Below are 23,365 nucleotides of genomic sequence, written 5' to 3'. Positions count from 1 at the left end.
GAAAAATAAAAAAATCTCAAGCACTTAAAGAACAACAGCGCTGCTTCAACATGGAGCGAGTGAGGGAACATTTGAGATGTGACCAGACGCCCCGTCAGCCTGATTACAGTCCACCTGGCGCCACTTCACTTGATTTGGCCTGATTCAGGACAAAGTGCAGGAGGAGAAGAGGAGGAGCGGCCTGGTGTTTCTCTGCCTGTGTGCCGCTCCTCACCGGAACACCATGAAAAACAGCTTTCAGATTCTGAAGCTAACTTGTTGAGCCGTTGTTCAGCAAATTGAATTCATGAGCAAAGTGGAGAAAACATATTTAAAGCTTAAACCTTGCGAGAGGCAGACGCAGAAAAATAATCTGCTTTTTTGAATTAAATAATCAATTGGCTTTGATTTATTAATGCAAAAGAATTATTCTTTTAAAATCTTTGTTTTTCTGAGCTCAATCTAATCTTGGTTCATCCTTGGGTCCATAACATTTATCCCACATGTAATTAACCGTCAGCTGACATGTTGTCAATGGTCCTGTTCAGACCTGGTGTTAACATCTTTCCTGATAGTTTGTCCGGTGTTTGCTGGGTTACACAAAAAACGACTTAGTAGCTGTCCTCGAAACTAGAAGGACTTGGAACAAGAAAGAGCCCATTGAATAATTTGTGAGATTTGGCATTTTTGTCATATTTATAGATTTCCCAGGGAATAATTCATGTCATTTTAGAGTGGATCCAGACAAAGATGCAGATTGAGGATATTCTTTTTGTCACTTTCCTTAACATCATGTGACATTTTCATCAGTTTCACACGGATCTTGATATTTAGGGGACTGTGGTTGCAATTTGGTGCAGGACTGTTGCATCTCGGCCGAGGTATCAGGCGCTCTGCATTTCCAGTTGTTAAGGAATGTGTAGAGTTCCCAGTTTCATAATGTCCAACCCTGTGTTCCTGCTAACGGGCACCACAGTGCTCCTTATTAGTGCTGAAAGGCGTCATGTGACGTGCTGTGGCTAAAGCCGGGGGGGGGAAGCTGAATCCATCACAAATCCAAGATGGGCTGAAGAACCATTAAGCCTTACGTCGAAAAGCTGTAGTTCGAGAAAGAAAGAAAGTCGTGCTTCACAATCTCTGTGGTCGTAGATGTGCTGCATCTGAGCAGAACAGAAATCCTGTGTGGTTACAGTGGATTAGACGCGTATATGCATCGTCCTACATTTACCTAGAGAACTACTCGTGGTGTCTTCAGTGCAGGGGACGGGATAAAGACTAGAGGACAAAAGCAAGTTGTTCTCTCTTCACAAGCCTCAACTCTTGAAAGGCTGGGAGGAAAAAAAACAAGTCTCGGTATCACCCTTTATTTAACACAGGCGCTGTGGAATGTAATGGGAGTACGCCTGTCTCACTAAAGCAGCCCCCACTGTGTTCCTCGCCCCCACACGTGCGTCCTACGACACAGAAACAGGCCAAAAGAAAGTGTGTTAAAACCAAACCAAAGGTATTTATGCTCTCAACAAAATGTCTGCTCTGCTGCGGTGAGAAATGAGCACATGCTGGATCCAGTGTGCAGTGAGAGCAGTCGTTTGGTGATGAGATGGGAGGGCTGGTGCACCGCCCTGCTTTCCCCCCCCCCGGTCACTGCAGAGCTGAGTAACACACACACACAGTCAAGCGTGATTTCATGTGTAATTAAATTTACTTGTGTCCATTTAACTTATTTGTGTCCCCCTCCCAGACCCTGGGATCATTATGCATGATGACTTGCCGCCCATGGCTTCCTGGGATATGCACTGGAGCACAGCCATCATTAGTGTTATCAGTTCCACCCGTGCTCTTCCTCCAATAAGAGGTAGAACCCCCCCGTTTCACGCACTGACCAGAACATTAGAGTCTGGTTGAATCAATCCAATCCATATGTATAATACCCAGGATGCATGTTTGTCAAGTGTTGCATAAAGAGCTGCAACATGTCTGAGGCAATGACTGAAACTAAATCTGCACTGTGCAAAAGAGAAGTGATACGGGCGCTGCCATCTTGTGATGGTGACGTCATTTGGAGTCTCGTCTGTCAATCATGTAGTTTCACCCTGTTTTTAATAGCTTCAAATAACTAATTCAAACGAACCAAACCAAACAAAATGACAACTTGGATCAGTGTGATTAAAAACCTAAAATGTGTGTGCTTTGTACTTTTCAGTTTGGTCCCTGTCCCATCAAGTTACATGGAGGAGGTGGGGTTTATGAGCAATACTACAGCCAGCCACCAGGGGGGGTAATCCAGATGAATTGGTTCGACTGTTTATGACCTGAGGTGAAAGTAAAATAGGTGCAAATACTTATAATAATACTATAAACCACTACTAGGAACATTGTGTGTCACGGGGCTCCTTCTGCAGCCATTTCATTTGAGAGTCGGATGCTCGGAGAACACGTGACCTCGCAAAGGTTAACGTCTTATTATCGTATTGGTTAAAGAAGGTGAAAGAAGTCCTGGATCCGCCTGTTTTTTCCAGATCAGCTCCGGAATGTAATGGCTTCTGAATGTAATGGAAATTGCTTGATAACGCCGATTAACACCGTAACCTCCTTGGCGGACGTAATAATAACATGTGAACCACAACCTTTAACTTCACCAATACACAAAACATCTGCAGCACTTTTCTGCTCCACTTTTCATGGCGACTGTTTCTATCTGATGAAATGTCCACAGAACGTTATTATTGTCCGAGGCTCCGGCTCAGCACGTCGCCGAAGAGCTTCTGCAGCCGACGTTACGAAGAGTGATTTATAAGAGAAACAAAACCAAGTTGTGAAACTTTAGGGTGGGACTTCTGAATGTTTTACGTCCGCCATTATAAGGCTGTCGGGGGCTGAAGTGGTTTATGATCCTGAAAATCCAGTCATCACGAGCACGCCGTGGTGAGAAACAACAAGACCACTCGCTGTGATCAAAGCATCTCGGCAGTATGTTGTTCTTTTAATCAGGATCGTCAGAAACGCCTCTGATCAGAATATCTGGGCGAAGCAGCAGCAGCAGCAGCTACAGGCCGCATCTGAATTCACGCTCGATCTCAGCTCCCTTTGACTCACCTCAGTAATTGGTTTCACTGTGATCTACAGTGGCTGTTAAGCTATTCATAAAGGGGAGCCGACATCGCCGCAGGGAGACCTGAGTGAGCGGCGCACCGCCGTACAGCCCGGCGGTGCGATGCTCTCACTTAGAAATAATAAAGAGGGGGGAACTCTGTCGCTTTAATTGCTGCTCATGATTAAAGGGAAAACTATTTTAATTCAATGGACACGGAGCCCGGGCGTTATCAGAGAGGTATTCCCAAACAACCTGAGCCGCTCGTACACGCAGCCATTAGCAGCTCGGTCGGGGAGAAAATGCACGAGCCGTATTTTTTAACTCCTGCAGATTAACATTTCATGTGACACAAAAGATTTTCATAAAAAAAATACACTAAACAGTCCGCTCCCTTTTTTTGCTTTAAAGCGAGTGTGCAGAAAATAATGCGTGCGTCAGCTGAAAGTCCTTCTCCGGCAGCGGCGAAGGTTCATCACCATCCGTTCAGGCTTCAGTCTTTATTGTGACAGAAACTGTTTAAAATGTCACCACGGACACGTTGCGTCGTTTAATCCCGTAGTTGACTGACATTTTCATTAGTGGCTCTTTTTTTTCCTCTTTCTCTTTAATCTGCACTTTATCTCTATAAAACTGGTAACTCATCTCAATACACTCTAACACAACGAGAGGTTTGTGATTATCATTATCGGCAGATGTGGAGGATCAGTCAAGCTCCATTCAAGAGGACAACAGAGTGACACTGTGTTGGACTCATTCTGACATGAAGACACCGTGAGGGAGTTTTCAGGGTGTGAAGTTGTTTTCTATGTGGATTGAAATGTGTTTTTGTATTTTCGGGGGGGGACGGAGCTTTTGAAACGAGAGCTTCCTGTCAGGCTGAGTCAGCAGCTTCCTTCAAATCAAAGCTTAATCAAATCCACGTTTAAATTTTTTAATCTTTTATTTATTTTTGTTGAGTCATTTTTTTGGTATTCTTACTTATTTGCGGCACATTTTGTAACTTTGTTTTGAGAAGTTGTATCAAATTAGGAGCTAAATAAATAAAGATAATGTTATTTGCATGAAGAAATATTAACATGAACTGATTATTTGTCTCGTACACATACATGAGTACATGAGACAATATGAAAATACAAATAACAAATGTAAGACTCAGTAAAAACAATACATTTTGATGGTGGAAGGTCATAACCTGGATCTGCCTGTTATCTGGATCCCCCCCCAAGATTGAATTGGTTCTTCCAGGATCAGGCCTGGGTCAGGAAGATGTCATGGGAATCGGTTTAGTCATTTTTAAGTGATCCCACTGACAAACAAACAAAACATGACCTCCTTGGCGAAGGTAACTACTATGCAGTACGAGAATCCATGATTTCCCTGTGTAATTAAAAAGCTTACGCCAAGCAGCAATTTAAATTTCCCTCAAGTTGTTAAAGTAAAAAAAGAAATTGGCTTTATTAAGCTAATCTCTAAGGGACATGGCTGCCTGAAGTAAAACCTAAATAAAGATGATAAGGCCGGTCTGGGGTTTGACGGATAGAGACGAGGTCAGACATTTCCTGGATCTACTTAATTTGGGGAATATGTTGGTTTATCTATCGACACCCGCCGACGCCTGAAAGCTCTCTGCAACACAAATCACTGTCTCTCTATCTCTTCAGGATTTCAAGTCACTAACAGCAATTTTCATTTGCTTCATTTTCTCTTTAGGAGCTTTTAAACACTCGCACACAGAACTTATCAATCGGGCCAATTATACACTTTGGCGTCATGAATTCATAATAAAACTGCAGCTCGGTTATCAATGACAACTCAGCCTGTACCTCTTGGACAATTAGCACCCTTGAAATTATTGCTACCTTCAGGCAATAATTTCATCACAGGATGAAAGTGATCTTTAGCAGTCACAGATCTTTAAAAACAAACTCGAGAAGCTTTTCTCCAGTTGTGTTTTCACTCTTTTTTTGTCCCTGTGCTAAACCTCGGAGTTCGCAGAGCGCACGGCTCGTCACGTCTTTCCCTTCGAGATGAGGGACTTGGACAAAACACAATGAATGAACCGCAAAGAGTTGCAGTGCAGTAATGAGAGGGGGGGATGTCAGAAGAGAGGGAGGCTGGTCCTGATGTGCTGTCACAGAGGATATTCTCAAGGCCTGATCAGCCTCCCCGCTCTGCAGGCTAGACGCTCATGCAGACACACAAAGGCACACACACACACACACACACACACACACAAATAACATCCACGAGGCACACTGGGCTGTGTGCAAAACAAGGGCACGCACACCATCTCTGAGCAAGTTGCAACTTGACTTGAGCTGTGAGGATCCCGGGGGCCTGGCATGTCACCGCAGTCCATCATTCATCACTCGCCGCCGCTGACAAGGTCGCAGTCTTTCAAATCGTCTTCGGGGCTCGAGCGGAACACACTTCCTTGAAAGGAGCTGTCTCGTCCAATTAACCCTTCGTAACAGCGGTTGATTGACAACCAGAGATGCTAAACATCGTCAAGCTGCCATTTCATCCAACAGTTGTGTCAAAATACCGCCGCAGGTGCTGAAGCGCCATCTCCAGAGAAGTACTTTGGGGTTTCGTGCACAAAATCGATGCGATGCGTTTGGATGATGAGGGATTTTTTCAGTTTTGTACTTTTGTAAATTTAAGACACAGTGCAGAGTTGGGATACGTGCACCAGCCCACATTGGAAACACCACACCAGACACACTTGGAGAGGTGTGGGTGCAATTTTCCACCAGACTCACTAGTTTCTTGTCGTGATGAAATACATAGAAGCAACCAACTGCAAAACTTTAACTCGAATGGTCCAACAATCCCTTTATGAAAAGTATTTTCATCAAGAACCATGAATAATTTTCTGATAAATCAACGAAAATGACTGTTAACATGGATATTCAGATTATTAATATAAAGACAATAGCCTGAATCAGATTTTCTGATTAATTAACCTGAATATTGTCACAATCTGGATGAGCAATAATCAAATCATGACATGTGGCGTATTAGTGACATTATGTGAACATTTATACGTCCAAATCTCATGACAACAGAATTCACTGGTTTACGATGCATGTGCTGGATGTAAACAAGATGGAAAACCAAAAAGAGACAGAAAGAAAACACTCAGAATGGTAGAAGGTATCATTGTACATGAATCTGTTTCAGGTTTGGGTTGAGCTATGATCTGGAACATACATAAACGGGAATATAAATAGAATATTACATTAGCAAACATCATAATTGTGATAATATATAATATAATAATGAATATTAATAAGGTCAAGAGTCAGAATATCGCTGTTCTGTCACAAAATACATCCTTCTACCAACTTTCATGGTAATTCAAACTAGTTCTAGCAAAAATCCTTCAAAGCAACAGACAAACGAGCGCAAATGAAAACACAACCTTCCCTGGTGAAGCTAGTAATTGCAGATGTGTGAGTTTGAATTAAATCCAATAGCTAAACCATAATTAAATCCTTCTGCAGGTCATGGGAAAAGTCGAGGAAGAGATCCCTTATACGTGATCCATACAGCCTGATTACACAAGCTCATTAAGTAACATGTATGCAGCCCATTCGGCATCTACTGGGATTTCCCCCGACGCATTAGAAAGTGAAAACGAGTCAATCCAGAGGTGCGTTGAGTCTGTGTCCTGCATTTTATTTCAGCAGCTCCTCATTATAAACTGAGTGAAACATACTACGGCTGCAATAACAATCACCCCCCCTTCAAGCAGGATCCGCTTCGGCCTTTTCATCAATATTCATGACATTTGAGGGTCCAGCTACAAGCTTGACCGATCAAGCTCATAATCAATTCGGCACAAGATCTTGACGGGAAGATAAATAACAGAAGGAGCGGTAAAGTGCAACATGAGTAGCTGTCGGGCGATGATACAGGGTGAAGGCCACCGATAATGAGTCTGACTCGTGGCTTCATTTTCACAGCTCTTCGTCAAATGAGGGTGAACACGAAGCAAACCACTCAAAACAAAGTGAGCTGAGGCGTAAGCAATCACCACAGGGTAACGGTAAATAACTGCAGACATGAACTGTTTTCAAACAGAGTAACATGCACAACAACTCGAACATTTCCAAAACCTTCAGGAGGACATGGAGTAGCGCCTGGATAGAGAAAGCAGGGTTCAATTCAATTGCGCCAAATCATTACATACACTATTTCAAGGCACTTTATGAGGGTCCTTTAAAATGATACAGAAACCAAACAGTTCCCCCAATGAGAGAACACTTTGGCGACTGTGGAAGGAAGAAAACTCCCTGTGCACGATGTATGAATTCTGCTGGTGGAAGAAAAAGCTGCTGACTTGAATCCCGTCTTTCCAAGTTGTACGACACCTCTTCTTCATCCTGTGATATTCGTTTCCTTCCAGTTTCACGCCGGCTCACTCCGACATTTTTCCGACTAGGCAGCGGACAGGAAAAGTTCCCGGAAAGAGTCTGGAGCAAGCGACTCTGAGATTTCAGAGTGGGCCGGAAAGCCTCCTGGTTTCTGTTTCTAGTTTGACCGATCACATCTGAGCAGGTAGACAATCCACGCGGAGACAAAAGAGGTGGAACACATTGTAATGTATCGCTGTTTGTGTTTTAGGAGGAGAAACGTTCAAGTCATGTGATATAAGAAACTAGCCGGGACTGTAAACAGTTCATGGTGAAGAGAAGACAAGAGTCTTGGCCTGAATATCTGCTGTCGACACTGGAAGACCCAAAATATGAGTCATGATACCCAGAGGCTAATTCGTTGTCAGACAATAACCGATTGACTCATATTCCAGTGCACGTCTGAAGGCAAAATGATTATTCACTCTGAAAAATATTATACATTCTGGATGAGAAGTGTGTCTTCATTCTTAGTGGATAAATCTGACAACGCAGATACTTTCTATTCTACAGATGCATCGCGTCTCAATTCTTCATGCAGAAAAACATTTTGACAACTTCTAGTTTTACATTCCTTTATTTTCTTCTGTCTGGTCGGATCCAGAATCAGAATTGGACTTGTAGCCGGGGTGAAGATCGTGTGGCTTCCCACTGCTCCAGCCTCAGGTTCCATGTGTCCCCTTTGCCATTAAGTCCACCCGTCACGTGGAATAACTTAACAGCCATTGGGTTTCATTCCCGTCCATGCATCCTGTCAAACAGGCATCACTTTCAGGATGAGGGGGAGCAGGGGCCTGTCCCGTCACACATTTACATACGGACATAACTCCTCATCTGAGCTCATCTCTGAGTCTGTTCTCATTAAAATAATGTCACCTGGGAGATGGCGATTTATGAGAAGGATTTAGGGGAGCTGCCGTATTCCCCTGTACAAGCAGGCGACTACAGAACTATTCCACATAGAAACTAGAGGAAAAATAAATGATATCCTGTTTCCTTATCACTGAAAGCCAGAGAGGCAGAGGAGACCTTATTCTCCCGATCGCTATCAACAGGTTTGCTCAGAAAGAATTGTGTGGCCAGCTGCTTTTTTTTTTTCTTTTTTTTCCAAGGCTCTCTGTATTCCTGCAGTGGAGATGCCCCGAAGCCTTCGGTGACCCCCGAGTCCATCTCTGACAGCGCAGCCTTCAGAGATGTGCTGCTGATGGAGGAGGGAGAGAGGGCATCCGTGAGCAGCTGGCACCATATTTAAGTTTTTCCTCCCACAGCGAGCGGAGGCGAGTCCTGCACTCACAGAACTAGCAGCCTCAGCACCTCCGTCATGATCCGTGCGATTTTATATTTTTCAACTTTTAGAACAAATATTATAGTGTCTCAAAAATGTCACATTCATATGCAACCGAACTGGAAAATGTCATTGAGTACGATGGCGTTAACAAACCTCTGAAGTCCCGGCTGTTGTTGAATTCAGGCTGTAAAAGTACAATGATAATAATAATTTGTATTAATATTATTTGTATTAAACTAGACCACAATCTTTCTTTAACCTTAACCAGGTCCTGTGAGGACAAAGGAAAGAGAGTTTCATGTGATGTTGTAGTGGCTAATGAGGTGAATACTGCAAGACCAGAGAATCAGACAATGTAAAATGTAATTTAAAGCTGCACTAATGAATATTAAATATTAACAGTGGATAAAATCGGTGCGTATTGTGAAGTGTGGCGTGTAGCTGGAGTGTTTGAATAGGCTTTGGGGTCATTCGGGTCTTTCTGACCATAGTTTCATCGCAGTCTCCTGCACACGGCCGATCACAGAGAGGGGATTCTCACCTTATTGTTGTTGCTGTGGTTCATACATTGTCAGGGGTCCCCTCTCAGCTTGGGGGCCCCCCAAACAATTGCCTGCTTTCCCCACCCTGTTGCTACGCCCCTGGCTTGTAGAGAGGAACCCGAATCGTCAACTGAATATCTCATCACAGCTCTATAGAGCTAGAGAAAGAACATGCAGGACCCCATAGAGCACTGTTCACCTGTTTATTCAAAATGCATTTACATTTTACATGGAATTGGACGCTGCACTTTCTTAGGCCCCTTGCAACACATCTGCAGAGTTTGCAGTAGATGTGTCGCTGTATTTTTAAAGGTGTGACACTTCAGTGATGACGTGGCGTCTGGCCGTCTTGTGGCCTGGACAACACGCCGAGCCCAAAGTGGCTGACTGGCAAACACGCGGCGCTTCGGGCAAGCTGTAATCTGGATGTCAAAACCAAATTGGCCCATGTGGTAAATGGTGAATTTGGCCCAAATAGCACAAAAACAAATTCAGCGTTGGTTGACGTGCGGCTCACTTGTGGCCCAGATCTGGCAAACAGGAGCGGACAGCCCAAGTGCCATCGCTCCACGTTGTGTGTGGGCTGGACGACAGTGTGGGCCGAAACCATTCTGCTATGTGGGTTTGATGAGCTTTCATTGGGTCCTTGTGCAAAACCACAGCTGGCAACATGTCCAGCTGTGGTTTGGGGTTTGTTGCCCAACTCTCCAAAGACTCAGACCCAGTATCAAATCAACTGTACCTGGACTGAGTCTGTGTATGCATGCACACATTGGGAAATGATTGGCACAGCTGCCACTTAAACATGAGTGAATTTTACTCAAGTCCCTCTAGATCCAATCCCCCTCTCATTGTCAATGTGCAGGAAAACATTTTTTTTTTAAAAAAGGCAATAAAGTAAAATGTGTTATTTTTCCTGCTGCTGCTGAGAAGAGGATCAATGTGTGGGTGACTGATGAGTTACAAGAGAGGACGGGGGAATGCAGGGAAAAGGAAGCAAGCAGCCAGAAGATAGTCAACCGACACAGAGCCCGACAGATGTGACCCTGAAAATCAACACACTCGTGACTGAGATGAGTTTTTAAGGAACAGCATCCAGCCACAAACCAAACAACACCACGACCTGCATGTTTTTGACAGCGTTTCAGACGCCGGCGGCGGCGGCGGCGGCGGCGGCGGCGTCCTCGGATCAATGCTGAGGGAAAATTCTTTGTTTTTTCTCCACACTGTTATTGAGAAATTGGTTCAAAGGAGGAATATTCTTTCATCCTGAGCTGCTGTCTGAAGGATCATGGGGGGGAAAAACCAACTAAAAGCAAACAATGTAATCCTGGCTCGGTGGCAGATACAGTATTAAGTATTGATCTCATCTGTTGCTGAATATCAGTCTCCGTGTGAGATACTGTCTTAAAAGTTTGTGTCTTCTCCTTCATATTAGAGGTGACACCAACTCGGGCTGATATTAATAAAACATGCTCCATCTCCGTTTCTTCAGATCGCAGCATTTTGTTTGTGTTTCCTCTTATATCCAGCTTCAAATTCTTTACCTCCATTTCTTTTTTTCTTTCTGCTTTTGTGGCATTTCAGCGAAGCGGCACGCTGTCACCGCCGTGCTTATTTGTGAGATTATTCACGGATAAACAGCACATAAAAGATGCTAAGTGCGTAAATCCAACCGGCAACATTAACACAGCACCCGAGGTACTTAGAGACATGAAGCACCGCAGTTGTGTTGCTTCGGCGTGCACTCGCTAGTTGCATGAAGTCGCAGACCAGATGTAGTTCCTTCTCGTCGTTGCCACTTTAGAAACATCTAGTTGTGAATGTTTGATGTAAAGTAGCCCTGAAGGGACAGAGCCGTATGCACCAAGGAGCCGGGGAACTGAGAGCAGGTGGAAAATTAAAGTGACAGTGTGTGTGTTTGCGTGTGTGTGTGTGTGTGTTGGTGTTGATAAAGCTTCGGGAGCGCGGTGGAGAGATTCCAAAGTTGCCTGGAAAAGGCTGAGGCAGGATGTTTACCCCGTCAAAGCAAAACAGACATTATGCTGACGATCAAGTGCAACTCTGCCAGGAGGACGGGAGGAGGGGGGGGGGAGGGTGTTCATGATTAAGTCAGCTATGTTAATTAGCAATCTTGGTTTATGTTTTTTTTTGCAGTTTAACCACCAGAAAGGCAGGTAAGATTGTGTCGGCCCAGGGCAGATCAACACGACTGGCAGATGCTGCATTTCAGCCCCTGAGCACATTGTGATTCGAGCGTGTTCTCCGCCGTGAAAATGCCAAGTAAGGTCTCAGGGGATTTGCACTGTAGAAAACCAGCACTCCATGTTTTTAAGATTGTTTAAAGAGCAAATTCTGGGTTTTTATCAAACTCAAGAAAGCCCAGATAGCTTCTCCTTTCCATTTGTTAACCACCTAAAAGCCATATGTATGTTTATGTGTGCAGCCATAACTCATTAATGTTGTGTATAGCTCTGTAACGTCAGCAAATACAGCTTCAACAAATGTGAACCAATATATACCGGCTCCAATAAAAGTACCTCAAAAAGCACTTCTACCTGAAAGCCTTCCCCGATTCGATCATGCCCTTTTATTTATTTTATTATCTGTCCATTTTATTGATTTGTCGTAAAACCACTTAGTCAGTGTGTTTTGAAAAGTGCTACCTGTATGTGGAAGCATTTTTTCCCCTCACCGCAAGCCGACAGACAAAATAATGACTGACCAGGCAGCAGCATGAAGTGAATACTAATTCAACATATTATTAATTTCTTATCACGTTTGTATTCATATCTACCTTCACTTTAAAAAGACCAGGAAACCGTAGAAATCACAGCAGCAGGTCGACATTCAGCCCCAAGCTGCCACTCAAGGGCAGAACTCTTAAGGGACTTGTTCAGTTCAATGAGGACAAGTGAGAAACTAATGCTTGTCTACACTTGATCTTTGCTGCGCTCACCGGTGGGGGGGGGGTGTGTGCACGGAGTCAATGCATCACTGACCTGTTGGAACTCTTTATATACGATGCAAAATTCATACTGAGGAAAAAGCAGCTAAACAAGCAGTGTTGTGTTCTCTGGGAATGTAGATGTCGTTCTTGTGCGGCAGTGATGTGTGAAATCCGAGCTTTGTGTTTCGGTGCCACGAGGTTCAGCGTCACCGGTCGCTCTGTCTGCAGGAAGCGAGCGGCTCAACGCAGAACTGAACCAATCTGCCAGGAACAAAAACAGCTCTCGCAGCCACAGTGACACTGACTTTGAAGAAAAATGCTAACATGCTCAAGATGAATTAGTTTAAGTGTAATTACTACAGTAAAGTGACACATTTAAAGCCTTGAACAGGAGCTCCACCTGTAAATACACAGTAGCGGTAGCTAGTTTAGCCGCTATGTTGGTTTATTGATGTCTAGATTCTGACCTCTAATCAAGGCTAACTTCGAGTCTCTGCTACGGATGAAGGTTTAATATATATTTATATTTTAGAACATGTGATAACAAGCTACCATTCATACCACTGATATTTGATTGTACTCATTATGTATATATTTATTGTAGTTTATTAAAGTAAAGCATTGTGTCACATCTACAGAGGACTGGAGACTCATGCTGGGATACCAACCCGATTACAGCCCAACCCAGAAGATAAATATCCATTAACAAAGACAAGACAAACAATTTATTTTATTGTCTAGTTTGTCATAGTGGATGAAAACCAACATCCGATCTCAGACGCCTCAAAACATCATAACGTTGACCAGTAGGACCAGTAGGACCTGATAGTGCTCGACTGCACAAATATAAAGACGTTGTTGTTGGTGTTGCAAAGTGAAAATATAAAAGAGAGGAAAGGATTCAAACACTCAGTCTTATAGAGTCCCCCATCTCTCTCTCTCTCTCTTCTCTCCCCTCTTTGCCACCCACCTCCTCTCCTCCCCATTCTTCCAGGTCGAGGAAGATGCTCACCCACGTCGAATCTGGTTCTGCTGCGGTTTTCTCTCTCCACAGTTGCCAAAGTGCTTGTTCATTTTGGGAACTGTTGGGTTTCTCCACAAACTTAAGGTCTTGACCCTGTTATGTTATGATTTGGCTCTTGAATTGGACTGAACAGAATATCTTTTGACTATGCAGTTCAATAAGCAAGTGCTTGATAGTCTATATAAAAAAGGAAAAGTTGTATTTTTGACCATAAGCCTAAATACTTCGTGGGTACAGCCGAACTACAATCACTCTTTTATTTCACCATCCAACGGCTTTATGGGGCAGACACTCAAACACAACCTCCTTTTATCACTGACACAGCCCAAACACACATGGATTATTCATGTGAAGAGACGCCCGAGGATTTCTTTTCAGCCTTAAAGTGACACTGAATGAAGAGGACACGAAAACATAAAGACCCTATAGGCTGCAGCTTGTGGATGGGAGCTCCCTGCACATGTAAATGATATACCCCTCATCCCCCTGTACATCCTCGCATATATGCCGCTGAATGGGTTTCCCAGAGGGAGGAGGGGTTAAGGACATCGAATGGGGAGGGAGGGGGGTGGGGAGGATTTGGGAGCTTTACAGAAAGTGGTTGTTGGGTGAAGGGGGACCTTGCTGCGGGCAAAGATTGGGGAAAAGGCTGTTTGCGTCTTGGGTTTTCGTCTCTGTACAGTCCCTCCTTCCTCTCAACCCCTCCCCGACCTCCCTTTCTTTTCATCCTGGTCCCAGCTTTCCAATAAAAAGCTTTTTTTTTTTCCTTTTTGTTTTGTTGGAGGGGTGAAGCACAAAGAAACACAAAGGAGCACCAAACGTCTGGCAGCGATTGGACACCTGAATTGTGGCCCTCAACCCCCGGCTGGAGCTGATGGAAATCGCTTTTCTTTGGCTTCACCCAACCTCTGTTCAGACTCCTGCTCATTCCATCCAGGAGATGACTGACAGGAAACTCAGTCGAGGGTGGAAATCACATCTCCTGGATCAGGAGTGAAGTTGGTCATGCTGTGTTTTCATGGGTGTTTTGACTGTGTGTGTTTTAAGGAGATGAAGGATGTCTTTAGCGGAAGCATTAGTTGAAGTTTTGATGCATCAGGGAAAGAGGAAATGAGCAATACAGACGCAATCTGAAGTTGTCCTTGAAAAAAGGCCATATACAGTATATATATATATATATATATATATACATATACATATATACATATATATATATATATACCTGCCTCCAACCTGCATAGAGGTCTAGTTCTATGCCTTTTCAATAACATATGAACTATTCAGTCTACACGTTAGCTCATGTCTTACACAATCCATGTTGTATCGTCTCTTGACAGTTAACTTTCTCTCTCCAGGATCGTCACAGGGACTTCTAAGAATGCTTGAACTGTCTGTCCTATCTATGCAGCTCCTTGGGATAACCTTGGTCGCCATGGTTACTGTTGATGATAATGGTGCACATCCAGAGATACAGATAAGTGGTACACTTTGCTAACCCCTCTCTGACCTTGTCTTGTGTGCAGACCTTTTACCGAGTAAGAGAAGCTTGCTGAATAAGACACAGCAGGCTCATTAAGAAAGGGAACAAAAGAAAATAGATCCAAACAGAAATGGAAATAACATGACAAGACTTATGCTGTGTTTATGTGTTTATTCAGGGGACTAGTTCTTCCGGCAGAATCGCTGGTCGAACTGAATAATCTGTTATTATGAACAGTCATTTCTTGGATTTATATTTGTGACGTGTTCATCTCCATTCCATGCAGAGCTTCTGCACCTGAAGCTCATTCTCATGTTCAGTCTCCTCCAGGTTTATCTCCTCGTCGTCATCACTCCACCCTTTATCTCATCTGAGGTCACTATTTTACTTCTGTTAAATGAATGAGCCGGGGCCACGAATGTCTGTTTCAGATTTTGTACCGAGACACACAAGGATTCCTCGGGGACTTGAAGGGGCCGTAATGACCTGTCTTGAACTGTTACAGTCTGAAACCAGACCACGTTCATGACAATCTGACCAGCGCACTGCGATTAAATTGGCTCTTTCAAGCTTTCAGGGTGTGTCCGAGAATTTTTCATCAACTCACGGCACTGAATCATTCGGATGACGACAGACGACAGTAAGACGAGCGTTCAGAGAGATTTCAGGGATTTAGTAAGAAGTAAGAAAAAGAGAGAATGGGGTGTTAAATTTCTTGGGCAGCTGCCGCAATCACATTCTGATTACAGTTATGTTCTGTTTTGAACGCTGCCCTGCTTCCTTCTTCGTGGAGCCCGTGAGGATATTCAAATGCAGATTTTTGGCATTGATTACCATGGCAACAAACACAAAATTTGGGTCAGCCCCTGACAATAGCACGAGATGATCCTGCCAACAATTGTTTTTTATCCCTGTTGACAACTGTTTTGAAAGCAATGGGCTTTGCATGTGTTTCAACAGACGTGTAACATACACAGTGTGTATGGATCCTATACAGAGAGACTTCATCTCCCTGTGCGAGAAAAATACTGCAGTTTGTGAAGATTTGGGAGCAAAGTATGCATAATAAATTACTTCTCCCTGCAATGCAACTGTGAGGCGCCTCTACTTATTGTAGATGTGCTGTTCGGTACAATTTCCTCTACACTCATTGCAGAAAAAATGTACTTTACCTGCACTTTATTGGAAAACATTACAAAACCAGATGTGTCATTGTTGTTTGGGTTTTAAACCCTTATTTGCTCGGATGACGTATTTATTTGTTGCATGTAAAATCTTATGTCATCCCAGCTTTCCCGAAACACGCTGGCTTTTTTTTTCTGATCTCATTTAATATGCTGAGAGTCGAGCTAGAAAAAAAAAAAATATGCTGATTGAAAGCATCTCTCATGATAATGCACATCTGCCGCTCGCCAACAGGCTGCCAGGCACCCAGATTCTAGTCCACTGCATCAGGCAGGTCAATAAGAACAGAGTCCTTTAATTTCTCTTATCTCCATAATTACACATAATCTCCTAGTCTGTCGGTATAGCAGATAAAAAATAAGGGTTTGGACGGTTCCCTGCAGGGACAGAATGATTTAACTGGGAGGCTTTTCATTCCCTTTTAGTTCTTTCAGATAAGGCACAGTTCTTTAATCTAGCATTTGGGATGTCTGTCACACATAAATGAGGCATCCCACGAGCCCATTACATGCCAGTCAGAGGAGCGGAACGATTCATAGAGGTGCCGTGCCTCCGTGACACACTGATAACTCGCTCCTGCTGCCAGTGACGAAAATGCAAACACTTTTAAAAAATGATTTCAGAAAAGTTGTACACGTGCAATTCGTAGTTTGAGGATTGGAAACTTTCCATTGACACAGGGTGTTGAGGGTGTTTGAGTCCAAAACTGCTCCCAAGTGTGTGTGTGTGTGTGTGTGTGTGTGTGTGTGTGTGTGTGTGTGTGTGTGTGTGTGTGCGTGTGTGCGTGTGTGTGCCTGTGAGCTAGAGCCCCACCGATGCAGCAAAATTCAATTATATTTGTGTCTTATAAAATCATGTCTACCAACATAATTAATCATAATGTCACCATCCATTAAAATTAGCAGTTAGAAAATGAAAACATGTTTATTTTCTTACTTAAAGATTCCTTGTTGTGTGACTTTACTGCACAGAGGCCATGGGTGGTAATTAGAAGATGTTTCTTAAAAGTGTAACTGTAGGAGAAGCACAAATAGAATCATAATTAATGACGTTAACAGCCGTCGGTCACAGCGACATCTATTTAACGTTCCCAAACATTAATTGATATTATACAACGCCTCTGGTGATAACAGACCAAGAAAAGTCTGTATAGGAGTAAAACTGATTAACTTTGTTTCTTGTTTTGTTTGTTTCTCAGTCAAAATGAATGTGTGAAGCTGGAGGGAGCCGGGGAGTGATTCGCCTAAATTGGCAGAAAGATTTGAATCAGAGCGGAGCAGCTACACACAAGTATTGACTCACTTCCTGCTGATATTCAAAAAGCTTTATTCGGTATTAGTCTGACAAAAGTTTAAAATTACCAACATCTGTAAAGCTCAGTTATTACCTCTATTGTTTATCCAGCACACAAACAGAAATGTAAAGGTGACAGGTTGTGGGGTTTGCAGCAGAAATGTCGTAGTGAGGTTTGCACTCTTTGAATGGACAGACTGTTGTTGATCATTTAATAATTTAATAGTTAAGTACGAAGCTGCCTACTAGCTCCGTAGTTAACGTACAAGCTGACTCCATTCAGGGGCTGCACCCTTCGGAGGCTGCGTTTGAAGACTCCTTCAAATGCATCCTTCCATTCCTGAGAAACCCAGGCTCCAATCGGTGGATCCTTCCTGGCCCGACCTATCCCTTTGACAAACCATTTGTCAAAGAGGTAATGTTGCCGGCAGACAACGATCAACCGAACAGCTGATGGTACGAAAACCGAGCGGCATTAAAACTTTCTCGTCACGTCCAACTTCAGCTCTGTAGCTAGGCACCGGCAGGAAGGGGCGGGACAAGCCGGTGACGCCAATCACGGAAATCCTCCCTAAACCCGACGGCCTCATTACACACAAGTATTGACTCACTTCCTGCTGATATTCAAAAAGCTTTATTCGGTATTAGTTAAGCGCGCCAAGGTGTTTTTAATCAGTTTCTAATGCTTTGGTTTTGTATATTTGTGCATTGTCACCAGATTACTGTGAGCCTAAGCCAGTACTTGAAGTTTATTTTGAAGGCTTCCCTGTTTGCCAAGTTTACCGTCCGCTTCCACCTGCTCCATCAAACCAGCCAATCCGGCAAACAGCTGCAGTCCAGCAGCCGGCCAACCGCTCAGCGCTCAGCACACCAGATGATTAAGGGCACAGGATGAGGATAAAGATGCGACTGACTCATCTGTAAACCTCATTAATCTGCTTTTGGCAGTGGAGTTTGTATTGCATTAGCATTATTATGGTGTGAATCAGCTGGTTACAGGAGGTGGGGGGGGTCCGTATCTGTAGCAGCGGTGGTGCAGGATGGACTGAGGCTAATGGAGACTTAACTACAGTAATTCCAACTTTAGGGTTGGCTTAAATGCCTGGCAGTGTGGGACTGTGGATATTTGAATGCAGGAAGTGAGCTGTGATGAAAACAGGCAGGATTTGTGAAATCCATAATGAAGTTCTTGGCACAAGCGGATGCTGCTTTTAAAAAAACAGTTGGGATGCAGAAGTTGTTTGTGCGTTGAGAAACAGGTTGAAGCATCCATTTTGACTTTCATTCATTTCTCTCATTTGATGCTGCATTGAACATTCTCCTGGTAGATGAACTTTCTGTCTTTTAAAATTACCTTATTTACCTTTTAATGCCTTAAACTTAGTCAATGTGTGGGTATGTGCAGGGTTGGCTGGTCGCTGATGTCCGTTAGGTTCTTGTTAATCTTTCAGTAGATTGTCCCACATCCAGGATGGTAATTCTGTAGAGGTACTTTCCCGAAATAGTGAGAGGAAAGGTTCCATATCCGACTGTCACATACAATCACCTACTAGAACTGATTTCGTAGTTCTTTTCCTTTTCTCACAGGACCAGGTTGGAAATAAGCGGAAACAGAGCAACCTCTTCATCTCTTTTAACTCTCTTGGGGGTCTCTCCGATTTCTAAACGTCTCACCGATGTTCACGCTGGTCTTCGCCCCTTCGTTGTTTTACTACACAGAACGTTCAGCCAGCGGATTGTGAGGAGGCATCGGCAGAATTTGAGTAAAAAGTGTGTCGGGTTAAATCTGTTTACCTTTAAAGCACTTTCCACCCATGACCCTGAACACAATTCTTAATTGTCACTTTTAAATTCAATTCAGCTGCAGCAAAGTACACACACTCGTGGATATGACTCCCCTCAATGTGCCTGATTGTTTTCATCAAGATCGAAAAATGATTCCCTGGGGAAATTGGTAAAAGTGTCAAAAAACCCAGTGTTAAAAAGTAATTCCTGGATCATGTTCCACCCTCACAAGTCTTTTGGAAATCGTTTCAATAGTGTTGCATCCTACTGACAAAAAAACACATTAGAACTTTCATGGGTGAAAACATAACCTCCCTGGGGGATGAAATAAAATATGTTTTTACTTGTGTTGATAAATTTTAGCCCTTCTCCATCAATCATTCATCAATAATTATTTTACACTTATGAAAAATGTATTTTGACCATTTACAAAAAACATGAACCTGATCATCAAACTGTAAAAGCGATTAATGGCATTAAGTGGCTTGAGAAATCGTCACTGAAGCAACTAACCCGACTTTAAATAGAAAAAAAACTGCCTTTCAAATAGAAAGAGTTATTTATAATTTTCCAAGAAACATTAACAAGCGATATTTCTTAACACAACCATCATATCTCATAAATATAATTTATTTTGCCTCATGTGACTCAGATCCAAATGTGTGCGTACGACGTCATATTGTTATTTTTTTGCCAAGGCTATGAAGTTGTTAATCAAATCCGGGGAGGCCCATACATATGGATGCGTGCAGAGATGGGATGTATGCTGTCTGTTTGATTAAGGAGATCTCCGACTACAGCAGCAGAATGACAGCCGACGCTCGGTGGGTTTACACTGTAAAGCTCGTCCTCAGGGACCAAGCGTCTTGGTGGGATTCCGAGCGGTGAGGAGCGAGTACAGCAGAGCCCGCGCTGCTGCTGACGAACTGACGAGATTGGGAGATTTTTCGGGGTCACTTATACATCCAGTGGAGGCGATGCAGATCAGTGCAGCTCTTTTATTCACCAAGCAGTCGCCCCCCAAAGAAAACCTGTTCTCCTCATCAGCGTGAATAAAATGTACCAGGCCTCAGCGTAGTTCTCTGGGAAATGAATGTAATTGCACAGTAGGCACTTAGAGATTTAATTCTAGTTGATTCAAACTAAGAAAAAAAAAAAAACTCCTTATACTCACTCACACGCTGCAATTAGAACATTTTGTCCTGGTTTCCAAAACATACAGTAATTGCATCGTCCTAATCACAAAACAGCTATTTCATTTTGTAATTTGGTGGAAGTTTAATTGGAAACCACAATTACAAACACACACACACACACACACAAAAAACTAATTTTAATTAACTGTGAAACAGCACATGACGACACTGGATAGAATGACAGAAAGTAACAAACATTATCAATTAGTCAAGCACCCAGAGGCCATAATGAGAAACCTTCAGCACGTCAACTAATGATGATCCCTGCTTTTAGAATGAATTACACCTCATTATCTCGTCCTTTCCAGTCTGTGACGTCATTTTATGTATTTAAATGTTGAACATGGAGTTGAGAAAAGAGACAAAAAATGATTTGGCACGGTGGTGCAGTGGTTCGAAGAAGGTTCCTGGTCCGAGACCGGCTCCGGCACGAATGCTGGTCTCCTGCTCTTCTTGAAAGTGTCAAAGTGTCCATGCACACTGAGGTCCTTGGGGTCTAGTACGACCCAAATGCTGTTTTAAAGACAAATTTGTCCGTCTAGACACTGTGTTGGGACACATGTAGATCAGGTAAAAAGACTTAGACGCCAATAAAAACCAGAGTTTGTCTCCAATAATCAGCAGCAAACTTTTAAAACATGAAGAATTCTCAACAGAGTTTGGTGAACTCACCGCAGCAGCTCTTGTGAGTCAGGAAGCCGGGGATCATGGGTAATATCCACCGTTAAGTTGTGTGTTTCGGTTCTCAACACATTGATAGTCTGTGTTTTTATTTTGTCTCTCTCGTACACGGAGCCCAACAGAATTCCTCCATGTTGTGTTTTTAAACTTGGAAGAATATATACGGTCAAATACTTATTTTATATTTATAAGAAAAACTAGTTTTTATATACAGATTTCTCATCCTTTGCAACGCTCTGTGTTCTTCCTATATTGTGAATAAGAACAGTGGAGTCCCCTGAAGTCCTTGAGTCGAGAGTTGTGAATAAAGAAACAAAAAAACCCCCACAAAATCTCAGCTGTCTTCATGTGTATACTGGAATAAAGAGGATGGAGAGAAGAACAAAGCCTGCTACACACACACACAAACACACACACACACACACACACACACACACTTGGCCTGGCATGTTATGAATCTATTACAAATCCTTTTATAGCGCGGTCAAGAAGAATACTCTTGCTTGATAATGCACTGAAAGGCTATCGCACCGCAGCAGATGCGCCGCTGCAGCGTGGGAGTGTGTCCCCCGACAAGGCTTCCACAAGCTGGATTCATGGACATCACCGCCCGGGGGAGTCATGGCTGTGTGGCTGCTGCCGCACCGGCCTCCCTGCGGCTCCGCAATGAACTCATCCAAGGGCCTTTCATCGGCAAGGTTAAGACAATTCCCGGGCAACTTTACAGAGCATCCAGGAGAGGGCAGATAAATGTGACTGTAAACATGCTCAGGGGAGAGGATTCAAAGTCCTGCTGTATTCAAGCTCTACTAGGGAACAGTATGCACATGTTGTCCAGGTGATAGTCTGTGACGGTATCAGAGGGAACAATAAGTGATTTCTAGAGTAACGTGTAAAGGTCTAAATCCAAGTATTGTCCTTTTTAAGTCACTTTACACTTCTGCTCCACATTTCAGAGGGAAATATTTCGTGTATAAATCCACCTGAAGGTGTCAGTCACCATGTATTTCTTTGTGGATTAAGGTTTTACACACAGCACAATATAATCTTTAAAAAAACATGTTGCACTGGTGTTGTTAAAATTATCCAACACTTGGCTTTACACATTTCTGCTTCTTGTGCAACTGGGATAAAAATGCTGGATACGTGTTAATGTATCTATAATATTAATAATTATCATTAACGCTAGTATCTTTACATTTGTATTTCGTAAAACCATGTATTGATACATTTTGGGGAATTTGATATATTTTCACTTGTTTTCACAGGACAGTGGCGTAACCTGAAAATATGTTGTTAGTACTTTTACTTGTAGTCTTCCTTATCATAGTGCTATTTTATATAATATAATAGTGTAATATGTAATTCCCTACTTCAATGCATTTGGGGGAAAAACTGTCAGGAGGATTATTTTCATTCATTTTTGATTCTACTAGCATCACAGTGGCTCCTTCAAAATAAGGTTATAAGATTGATTACATGGTTTGTACAGCCTCTGCTCCTTTTCATTGACATTGCACAGTTATATTAATTTAATGTTTAGTTTAAGTTATTGTCCTGATGGTTTAAACGTTGGTGAGTTATGAGCATCTCTCTAACCACCAGTGTTTATTAATTGGCCCATGCACCTTCCTGTAGCTCAGTTAGCTCCTACAGGACATTTTCCAGGCATGAAACCTGAACTTGGAAAGGTTCAGATTGGCTTTGTGAAGGCCGATATCTCAGCTCACCGGAGTCCAGATCCTCAGTATCTCCGGTAGAATCTCACTGCCCCCCGTCACCGTGCCACTTCCGAGCTTCTTCCCCACCTCAGTGACCTCTGCCAGCGAGATGGAGGAGCCGATACCCCCTGCTCCTCCATCAGGAAGTCTGCTGGATTCACCAACTCCTCAGAGCGCTCCACCTCCTCAGAGAGCGAAACCTGACTGCTCCTCATGAGTGTGTGTGAAGTCTGGATAGTTCCACTTGAGAATCAATTGAGTGATTGATCAGAATAATCTTATAATTTAGGTTGCACGTCTCAGGGTTTTGTTCGGTTTTGTTGTTTCAAACACAATTATTCAGCAACTTCATGGTTGATTCTAATAAAGCTATACATTATCTCATAACACTTATAGAAAATGGTACCAGAGTAAATCAGTTTGCACATGATGACATGGTTAAGACGTCATACATCTATAAAACGAATGTTGTATTATTGAAAATGTGAAGCTGATTTGCATGAAACGTGGTGAAAGGACCAAAAAAAGAACCCACAACATTTTGAGGACTCCAGGATTATTTATCTCACTCAAACATTGCAAGATTTGGCATTTTTTACACTTTTGTGGATTTCCCTGCAGGGAATAATTCATGGATCTTGATTTTAAAAAATAAAACAAACATGAGTTTAATATGCGTGTGGGAACTTTGCTGCAGCTTGATTGGGTTTAAAGGGCCTGATGGGCCTC

Source organism: Hippoglossus stenolepis, chromosome 1 (assembly GCF_022539355.2).
Source record: "Hippoglossus stenolepis isolate QCI-W04-F060 chromosome 1, HSTE1.2, whole genome shotgun sequence".
NCBI classification, from domain to species: domain Eukaryota; kingdom Metazoa; phylum Chordata; class Actinopteri; order Pleuronectiformes; family Pleuronectidae; genus Hippoglossus; species Hippoglossus stenolepis.
Note: the sequence above shows the minus strand (reverse complement) of the source record.